The sequence below is a fragment of the Mytilus californianus genome, unplaced genomic scaffold (assembly GCF_021869535.1).
Source record: "Mytilus californianus isolate M0D057914Y unplaced genomic scaffold, xbMytCali1.0.p SCAF_9, whole genome shotgun sequence".
In the NCBI taxonomy this organism is placed as follows: Eukaryota; Metazoa; Mollusca; class Bivalvia; order Mytilida; family Mytilidae; genus Mytilus; species Mytilus californianus.
The window spans coordinates 83,639,990-83,651,217 of NW_026262745.1; positions in this window are offsets into that span (position 1 = coordinate 83,639,990).

An 11,228-nucleotide genomic window follows, 5' to 3' on the forward strand; every position below is an offset into this window, starting at 1 on the left:
GGTATGAGTGCCAATGAGACAACTCTCCATCCAAGTCACAATTTGTAAAAGTAAACCATTATAGGTCAAAGTACGGCCTTCAACACGGAGCCTTTGCTCACACGGAACAGCAAGCTATACAGGGCCCAAAAAATGACTAGTGTAAAACCATTCAAACAGGAAAACCAACGGTCTAATCTATATAAAAAGCGAGAAACGAGAAACACTTATGAACCACATCAACAAACGACAACCACTGAACATCAGGTTCCTGACTTAGGACAGGTGCAAACAAATGCTGAGGGTTTAAACGTTTTAATAGGCGCCAACCTCCACCCTACCCGAAACAATATTGTAACATCACAACATAGAAAGACACACTTTAAAATATTAATTGAAATGGCTTAACTCAATCAAAAGACATATTAACAAAAACAAGTGAACATACACTGTAAACCATAATGTTCGAACTATTGTTTTGTCTAGATGGTAATAATTACATAATTTAAAAACTGAAAATTTGCAAAAATAACGGAGAGGGCATATAACGGTGGATCCAGAACTGCTTTTAAAGATGCAGTGGTGATGTGGTTCAATCTGGAAAGGGGAATCCGCATTACAGTCAATATCTAAATAACGAATCCAAATCCAACCTTTCAACCGCCAATGGGAAATGTGCTATTGCATGTAGCACAGCCAATCTCCGGTATACGTCTAAATATACGAATACTTGGCATTCTTTTACTGCAGGGGTTATTGTAGTTAGATGTTCAGTTGAAGGCTATGGTTAGGTTAAGGTTATGTTTTGATGTTATAGTTAGTGTTATGGTTAAGTACGGTGAGGGTTAGGTTTAGGTTTAGATTTAGGATTAGTTTAGTATAGCTTAATATGCGTTGGGACCTCTAAGTTAAAAAAAAGGCCAAAAACTTTACGACAAACATTCTCAATCGGAAAACATTGAGTTTTACATCTCGGGTTTATATGATCCGTTCATCCTATTTTGACTCTTCAAAATTCAAGAGTCAATCCCAAATTGAGGTAAATTATATGGCCTTCCAAATACCGTTTCAATTCCTAACATCACTGAAGAGACATTAATTGTCGAAATCCGGATATGGTGTACAAATTTTTGCACCTCATGTTTGCGGTATACCATCCTTTCCGTAACTTTATTGTTTTCTGTTTGGTATTAAATTAATAATTAAGAGCCACTTTTACATCTGGTGATCCGTTTATTTGGCAATCGCGAATGGCAGTCAGCAGGGTTTAAGAACATCAGTTGTTCGACCTGCTTGTCAAATGCGTTTTGTTAAAATATACTTTTCCACTCATTTGGTCTTTTGGAAAATGTTGTTTGTGCTGTATTTAGACCCCTCTAACAAGAAATTTGTTTTACATGCACACGTATAAAAATTGCGGTTTTTATCCAACGCAATCATAGGTTTGAACGTTGTTTTCAATTTAGACTTGTTTATATTTTTTCGTTTGGGCTTGTAATATATTTGCCTTCGGGTTTATATGATCCGTCCATCCTATTTTGACTCTTTCAAAATTCAAGAGTCTATCATAAATTGAGGTAAATTATATGGCCTTCCAAATACTGTTTCGATTGCTAACATCACTGACTAGACATTAATTGTCGAAATCCGGATATGGTGTACAAATTTTTGCACCTCATGTTTGCGGTATACCATCTTTTCCGCAAGTTTATTGTTTTCTGTTTGGTATTAAATTAACAATTATGAACCACTTTTACATCTGGTGATCCGTTTATTTGGCAATCGCTATGGCAGTCAGCAGGGTTTAAGAACATTTGTTGTTCGACCTGTTAGTCAAATGCGTTTTGTTAAAAAATACTTTTTCACTCATTTGGTCTTTTGGAAAATGTTGTTTGTGCTGTATTTAGACCCCTCTAACAAGAAATTTGTTTTGCATGCACACGTATTAAAATTGCGGTTTTTATCCAACGCAATCATAGGTTTGAACGTTGTTTTCAATTGAGACTGGTTTATATTTTTTTCGTTTGGGCTTGTATTATATTTGCCTTCGGGTTTATATGATCCGTTCATCCTATTTTGACTCTTTCAAAATTCAAGAGTCTATCATAAATTGAGGTAAATTGTATGGCCTTCCAAATACCGTTTCGATTCCTAACATCAATGAAGAGACATTAATTGTCGAAATCCGGATAAGCTGTTTTTGAGAGATGGGTGGTAAGTAAGAACACATGGAGTCCTTTTATTTTTCTTTTTATATTTGTATCCTAACAGTTTACTCCTTGAAATAGTTTCCGCTTTCTGAAAACCTTTTTGGATAGTTCTGTGTTTGTAGCCCCTTCTCTTCAAGCGGGTTTCGAGTTGACGTAGTTGTTTTTTAGTTGTTTCTGTGTTGGAACATATTCGCTTGACTCTGAGTGCCTGACTGTACGGGATGCTCTTAGTACAATGAACAGGATGGCAACTTTTAGGGGACAGATATTGGTGAGTGTCAGTAGGCTTAGAATATAAGCCAAATGGCAGACTATTGCCAAACACCCAAAATTATCCAAGATCTTCCCTAAACCTCCTGTCTTAGCTTTTCGGAGACCAAAAAGTCTGAAAGACTTATTTGAAAGAGCTGATGTCTCCTCTAATAAAAGCTCTTCAACTGTAGAATGGTGCAAGTCGTGTGGTAACAGACGATTTCAGACTTGCCAACAAATACTGAATACTCAAACATTTACTTGCCACTCCACTGGGTCCGTATACACTATATATTGCAATGTAACTTGCAAAACCCAGAATGTTGTATACCTTCTTCAACGTCGATGTGGCATGCAGTATGTTGGCGAGACAGAACAGCCATTCAACAAACGCATGAATGGTCATCGAAGTGACTACACCTGCAAGCCCGACCTCCCCGTAAGTCGTCATTTGAGATCACCTGGGCACGCCCACGCTGATCTCAAAAACCTTACCATCACTATCATAGACCACAACAAGGGTTGGTCAAGGGCAGACAGACTTGCTCGGGAAAGTTTTTGGATAAGAAAGTTAAGGACAGTTTCCACAGAGGGCATTAATGAAAAAACACAGAATGAGTCCCTACCATCACTCGTTTCCTGTAACTCAGGCTTCAGTACAGGACTCTTACAGTTTTAAGGAATTTATTCCTCCTCCCAAACATCAATATTGAAAAAAAATTACCAGCGTATTGATTCATAATAATTTGTATAACGATCAAAATTAGGATTTCAGTTTGACTACCACATGTCAAGATAAGAATCATTTGACATCTTACTGATGAAGGATATTAGTTATCCGAAATATTTAACATTTGTTCAGGATTTTACTTTTTTTTTGGTGATGTACCCTTTTAGACTTGCTTATTATATATTATATTTTGTAGTGTACTGTATCATAATTATATGATCCATCACTCCGTAAGATTTATCGTTGGCTATTACTAGTATTCAGACATCTTATATATATATACAAAATTATATATATTAGTTTGAAAATTAAACCCAACAGTGGTAGAAGTAGATTTTTATGCTGACAGATTTTTGTCCCCTAACAGGATTTGAACTCACTCCTTTGATACACTACAGCACCAATCGCTTAATTGTACTCATGTCAAGTGCTCTTGACCACTCGACCACATCCGCAATATAAAAATATAACTTCAATAGTCGTAGTGTTACCTTGTTACGTAAGGCGAATCTAGAGATAGACATAAGACATGTGTATTAAGCGTGTGTAGATGTTATATTATTTATTTTTTTTCATACACAGTAAAATTGAGAATGGAAATAGGGAATGTGTCAAAGGGACAACAACCCGACCAAAGAGCAGAAAACAGCCGAAGGCCACCAATGGGTCTTCAACACAGCGAGAAAATCCTGCACCCGGAGGCGGGCTTCAGCTGGCCCCTAAACAAAAATGTGTACTAGTTCAATGAAAATGGACGTCACACTAAACTCCATTTAAATAAACTAAAATTAAAAAACATACAAGACTAACAAAGACCAGAGGCTCCTGACTTGGGACAGGCGCAAAAATGCAGCGGGGTTAAACATGTTTTGTGAGATCTCAACCCTCCCCTATACCTCTAGCCAATGAAGAATAAACAAACAGACAGCAATACGCACAGTAAAACTCAGTTTAAAAGAAGTCCGAGTCTGATGTCAGAATAGATAACAAAAGAAACTAAGCAAAATGACAATGATATATTAATTAACAAAGGACTACTAGCAGTTAATGACATGCCAGCTCCAGACCTCAATTAACCTGATTGAAAGATTATGTCTTCAACATATGAAAATCAAGCACAATCCTTTCCGTTAGGGGTTTAGTATCATACCATCATAAAATATGAGAAGAACATAACCCGTATCATGCCAACAACTGGTTTTAGAATAAATGTGTTTATTTCCTATGCAAAGACCCTATGAGTGAATCAATATTAATACCAAAATATGCCGTCTTTAATGACCTGACAACAGTATCGTAACTATATCCCTTTTGAATAAGTCTGATTAAAGGTTTGGTTAGCTTTTGAGGTGAATGTCGACATGTTTGTGCTTTGTATAGAATATTACCATAAAAGATTGGATGTGAAATACCTGAACGTATAAGATGTCTGCATGTTGATTTATATTTACGAATGATGTCCTTGTACCGATGATTAAATTTAGTAAATGTTTTGACTAGCTATAGTTTGTGATATCGAAAACCCTGGTGTAATAATTTTTCAGTAATACAGAGGTTTCTTTCGTTAATATCAAATACGTTGTCACATACCCGAGCGAATCGAACAAGATGAGATATATAAACACCATAAGATGGTGCATGACAAGGGAACGTCACCATCTAAAAAATGGATAATTAACCATAGAAAATGAAAAATCATCTCTTTTATCATAAAATTTAGTATTAAGCTTCCCGTTAAAGATATAGATATCAAGATCCAGGAAAGGGCAGTGTTCATTGTTAGTTTTAGCTTTATTTAAAGTCAGTTCAGCAGGATAAATCTCTTTAGTATAGATACTGAAGTCGTCATTATTGAGAGCCAGTGTATTTTTTAATTGTCAGCAATCTAACTCAACAATTTTTTTATATACCGTATCGGATAATGGTTCAATTCATTATACAGTCACTAGAAATAAGTATATCATACAAACAATTCTGAGCAAGTAACAATCATACAACATATATGCCCACTGGATCTCAGTGTGTTTGATATACAGGTTTAATACAAATATTTATATAAGTCTGAAAATTAAACCCAACAGTGTTAGAATTAGATTTTTATGCTGACAATTTTTTGTCCCTCAACGGGATTTTAACTCACACCTTTGATACACTACAGCACCAATCGCTTAGCCTCATGTCCAGTGCTCTTTACCACTCAAACACATCCGCTATATAAAATTATAACTTCAAGAGTCGTAGTGTTACATATATATATATATATATATATATATATATATATATATATATATGACAATACCACAGGTACCATGGACACGAATCCCTCCCACCTTTATATCATTTTCTTATGTTTCGGTGCAATTGATATTTTCAACCAAATTTGTCATTTTTTCAGCTTATTTATGTTTTCTAATTGTGTTCTATGTCTTGCATGAAAGTGGTTGATATATGGAACTTGGGTAATCACCTGTCAATGCATGATAGAATTTTTTGTTTAATTTATTATTCAAAATTGAAAGGACTAGACAAAAATAACGACTAATGAATAAATTAATCAGGAACTGAAATCAAGAAATTTATACATCAAGAAAATAATTCAACATTGTGATTAAAGGGGGATAACTCTAAATCACATATGTCTTGTAAGATTGCATGTTAAAAGTATACTACGGGGTGTTTAACGACATTGACTACCAATGAGGGTTTCGCATGGTGGATAAAAAACATAAATATTAATTCAAGTGAACCTTACAATATTTTGTGAAATGTTCATGTCAAAAAGTTTACATTTCGATAAAAGAAATACATCTGATAATACTAACGTAGATATGGTCAATAATATAAACAAACCGATCTCTGCGGATATTTCATTTATTGTATGAATCTTGAAAAACTTGAAAATCTTGAAAATTATTCTGGTATAAGCAATGATTTGTTAGTAAGAAAATACTATTAAGTCCGTGGTATAAATGTAAGCAACTTTTTCTTCTTCGTCATGATTTGTTTTCTTCTTCCTGTAAAGTAGTCCTTCCAGGGGAGTATTCTTGTATCGTTGACTATTTACACACTCAATGCGAGGAACACATTTTGGAAAATGATATATAGTGCAGTTATGCTCCAATAAAATCTGGCTACTGGTTATGTGTAGTCATTTAGAACGAATCGTGAGGATCGTCTTTGAACTGATTCTAGTTTGGATATGTTATTCTTAGTTGCAGGGTCCAAGATGGTACATGAGTATTCCATTAATGGTCTTGTGAGTGTCTGATAACAAAGTGCTTTAGTCTGGATTGGGCAGCTTCTGATATTTCGTTGGAGGAATGCTCTGGTTTGGTTAGCCTTCTTCGTTATGTTGCTAATGTGTTGGTTCCAGTTGAGGGTTTTGTGTATGTTAATAGTCTTGAAAAATATGGTAACCCCCAAGCTTTGGCACATGTGCAGTATTCGACAATCAATTGAATATACTTTTTAAATAAATTACGATCTATTATTTAGTCAATTTAATTCAATTGAATTCTGTTGTATGATTAACCAATTGCTCTACGATTTTTACTATCATACGAAATCCATTCATTTAATGTATTCAATCAACCTTATATTTTAAGAGTTGATTAGATCAAGATCGTTTAAAAGATGTAAATGCAATCAACTGTTTCATCATGTTTTCAAGGGTCACGATCGTATCAATCGTTACGATCGTTTAAGGGTTGTTCAATTAAATCAACTGTCTGTTCTAGTTTTCAAGGGTCAATATAGTATCAATGGTATTCAATCGCTACTATCGTTTAAGTGTTGATCAATTGAATCAACTATTTGTTCTCGTTTTCAAAGGTCATGATCGTATCGATCGTATTCAATCGTAACAATCTTTAAACCGATGATCAATTCAATCAATAGTCTTTTTAGTCTTAATGGTCACAATCGTAACCATCGTTAGAGAGAATCAACTCTCTAATTTTTTTTTCCAAGGGTGACGATCGTATATATCGTATTCAATAGTTACGACCGTTTAAGAGTTAACAAATTCAATCAGCTGTCTTTTCCGGATTTCAAGGGTCACGATAGTATCAATCGCACTCAATTGTTACTATCGTTTATGAGTTAATAAATTCAATCAACTGTCGTTTCTACTTTTCAAGGGTCACGTATTCAATGTTACGATCGTATTCAATGTTACGATCGTATTTAATGTTACGATCGTTTAAGGGTTGATCAATTCAATCAACTGTCTGATCTTGTTTTCATGGCTCACGATCGTATCGATTGATCGTATCGATCGAATTCAATCATTACGATCGTTAATATGTTGATCAAAGCAATCAACTGTATAATCTGGTTTTCTGATATTATTTAGTAATTATCGTTTAAAGGTAGATCAATTCAATCATCTATCTCAACTGGTTTTCAAGGGTCATGATCGTATTTAATCGTACTTTATCGTTACGAGCGTTTAAGAGTTGATCAATTCAATCTATTCTATTTTTATAGTTTTCACGGGTCACGATCGTGTCAATCATATTCAATTGTTACGATCGTTTAAGGGTAGATCAATTCAATCAACCGTCTGATTGGCTTTCTAGGGTTGATCAAGTCAATAAACTGTGTCATCTGGTTTTCAAGGGTCACAATCGTATCAATTGTTCTCTATCGTTACAATCGTTTAGGAGTTGATCAATTCAATCAACTGTCTTCTCTAGTTTTCATGGGTCAGGGTTGTATTCAATCGTTTCGATCGTTTAAGGGTTGATCAATTCAACAAACTCTCTGATCTGCATTTAAAGGGTCACGAAATTATCAATTGTTACGATCGTTTAAGAGATGATTAATTCAGTAAACTATCTCTTCTCGTGTTCTTGACGCACGATCATATCAATCGTATTCAATCGTTACGATAGTTTAAGAGTTGATCAATTCAATCAACGATGTCATCTGATTTTTAAGGGTCACGATCGTACCAATCGTCCTCTATCGTTACGATCGTTGGAGAGTTGATCAATTCAATCAATAATATTAGTATCAACATAATGATCGGTTTCAATTCAAATGTTTAGTGAAGACACACGAATCTTGTAATGCATATTCGAAAAGGGTACTGGAATACATTTTTGTAAGTAAAATTTTAACTACATCTATTACCAAACATTTCTATTGAGTTGACTGAGTTAATATCTGTTAATCAATCTTGTTCAATCGTATTTATCGTAACTATCGAGGGTTTGCACTTTTTACTGGGTTGATTGAGTAGATATTTGTTAATCTATCGTGTTCAATCGTATTTATCGTAATGATCGAGGGTTTGCACTTTATACTGATTTGATTGAGTTCATATTTGTTAATTAATCTTATAATTCAATTGTATTTACCGTAACAATCGAGAGTTTACAATTTTAATTGAGTTGATCGAGTTGATATAAGATAATCAATCGTGATCAACAGTATTTATCGTAACAATCGAGGATTTGTAATTTTAATTGGGTGGATTAAGATGACAGTTGATTATCTTTTGTGATGAATCGTATCAATCGTTACAATGAAGGTGTTCTAATGATTTATCAAGTTGATTGAGTTGAAATTTGATGTCCAGTCAATGTCAATGTAATCAATCGTTACAACAGCGTATTTATAATATTATATAGAGTTGACAATTGATGTTCAATCATTATCGGTCAATTCTATCGTCACAATAGATTTTTTAAAATCAACTGTTATTGTTTCAATCGGTTTTAGAATACTTTTCTGTACTTAAAGGATGTTAGATACTCTGTTGTTTCAAAATAACAAGCTTTACAATAGACTGTTATTAATTGATAATTTATAAATAACGGAACCAAAAATTCGGAAAAATGAATGGCCCGTGTCCTTGTTTTAGAGATATAAGCCATTGAAAATTTGTCTCACTAGATTTTTCATACATTTAACATTGGCACCTTTTCCTTTCAAAAGGGTTTTTATAATATTTTCAAATATTGCTTTTTAAACTATAATTATGTAATAAAATTATGAAAAGAAAAGTAATGCAAAATTTTTAATGGCCCTACATGGATAAAACCAAAGGATTTCGAATATATGACAAAAAGTCAAAAACAAGAGAAGCAAATTAACATTCATAATGGCTGTTGTATTGTAATTCAATACAATATGTACAGCTCACTATAAAGTAGTCTATTTTTTCACTGAATGTCTCTTTGAAAATTAAAAACGTACAGTCTTGGCTTTGGTTTTGTATCAATTTTACAACATTACAGTATTTGCTTTTATGGTTTTATGTATGTTAAAATCAGTATCTGGTTTAATTTACACAAGGGGTTAATGTTTAGCAGGGACTTTCTATAGGCTAACTGTATAGACTGTCCCTATGTTTAGTTAAAAATATTTTAAAAAAAATTAATTGTTCTGCAATCGTAAAAATAGCATTCGTGGGTAAAATATTAACTAATTTTTGTTATCAAAGCAAGATTTGTATTGTATTAATATTATACAAATCCTTGATTTATGGGAAAAACACACATGTTGTTATCCACGTACTATGTATGTATGTACTTCGAGATTCCGCCAGTGTAGACGCACCCCTTGATTGACTGCAAAGGTACAGCGGATCCATGTACACTCCCTAAAGATTAATGGAGATGTGTCCTTTACAATATTAAACCCAAAGAACTTCCACCAGGAGGAATGACAAATCATTGAATTATCACCAGTGATAATGAGGTTTCCAGATGCACTTGAGCCATTAAAAATCAAATACCTGGCAGCTTACACTACACAGATGTATTAGCATCATATTTCACTTCATTGATAAAAACACAATATTTTGTAGTTTTAGACGATTTAAGTACACAATTTAAACACAGTTTACTGTTATTCCCACATATGCCCCATATATTGGATACCAACAGGATTAGGATAAAGTTCTCTAACAAGTTCCAAAACACACTCAGGCATAATTTCCCGCTGGTGCATAACAACCCATTCACCACCACAAACTCTTTTCTTTTAATCCAAATACTGTGGAAGTAACCACCCATACATATTGTTTATACATTTCCAAAATCTTCTATATATCCCTTTTCGTATCTGGGGGTTTGCATTTGAGGATGGTTGGCCATTTTCTACCCATGGAGAAGTAATGTTTGAGGTAGCAACACATGGTTTGATGAAACAATAGGGACATTGTCCTTCTCGTAATTCAAGGTCTCCATAGCCTTGATCTGGATCTCCATTGTCACCATTGTCATCTCTGTCACCACTTTCATCCTGATTGTTTCTTTGGCTCGAAGAAGTACTTCCACTTTCATCCTTTTTAGACCTTTTTCTCTTAAAGAATTTCTTTTCTAAAATAAAATTGCAGTCATAAATAATAAAATACATATAAACATTATGATATGCATTCTTTACATTTATATTTGTCACATGATTATAATAATATAATAACATAATCCAATTTAAAAGATAAATGACATCTTATTTAAATAAATATTCACCTTTACAGAATAATGTTTTATTAAAATATCTATAAAGTAAATGAATAAAAAAATAAATATACTTACCAACAATACATGATGTCATATTGTGCTCTTTCAAAAATATCATCAATTTATCCTTTTCCTCTTCATTTACTTTCAAAACCATTTCACATCTTTTTTCCATCTTTGCTTTTGCACTTTCTTCCATTTTTGCTTTTATATTTGACCTTATCTAAGTCATGTGATTATATGTTTGAATTTGATTGGTCTATTAAATTTTGCGCCTAATTTTTCAATTTGAAATCAAATCTGATTGGCCCAGATCATTTATCAAAGTCATGTGATTTAAAAACTTTGAATTTGATTGGTTTGCTCATTGATGCGCTTATATTCTTTCAATTTCAAATCAAACATAGTATTTTGTTCCTGTATACAATAAGTTCCAAGATAGCTAGCGATATGAATATACTAAGTAATATTACAAATGTGGAGTATTTTAATAGAAAGAGACTTTCAAATGGAGAAGTGAAATCATACAAATATGTCAGAAAACCTCGAAAATCCATTGACTACAATTTTGACAATGATTCACAA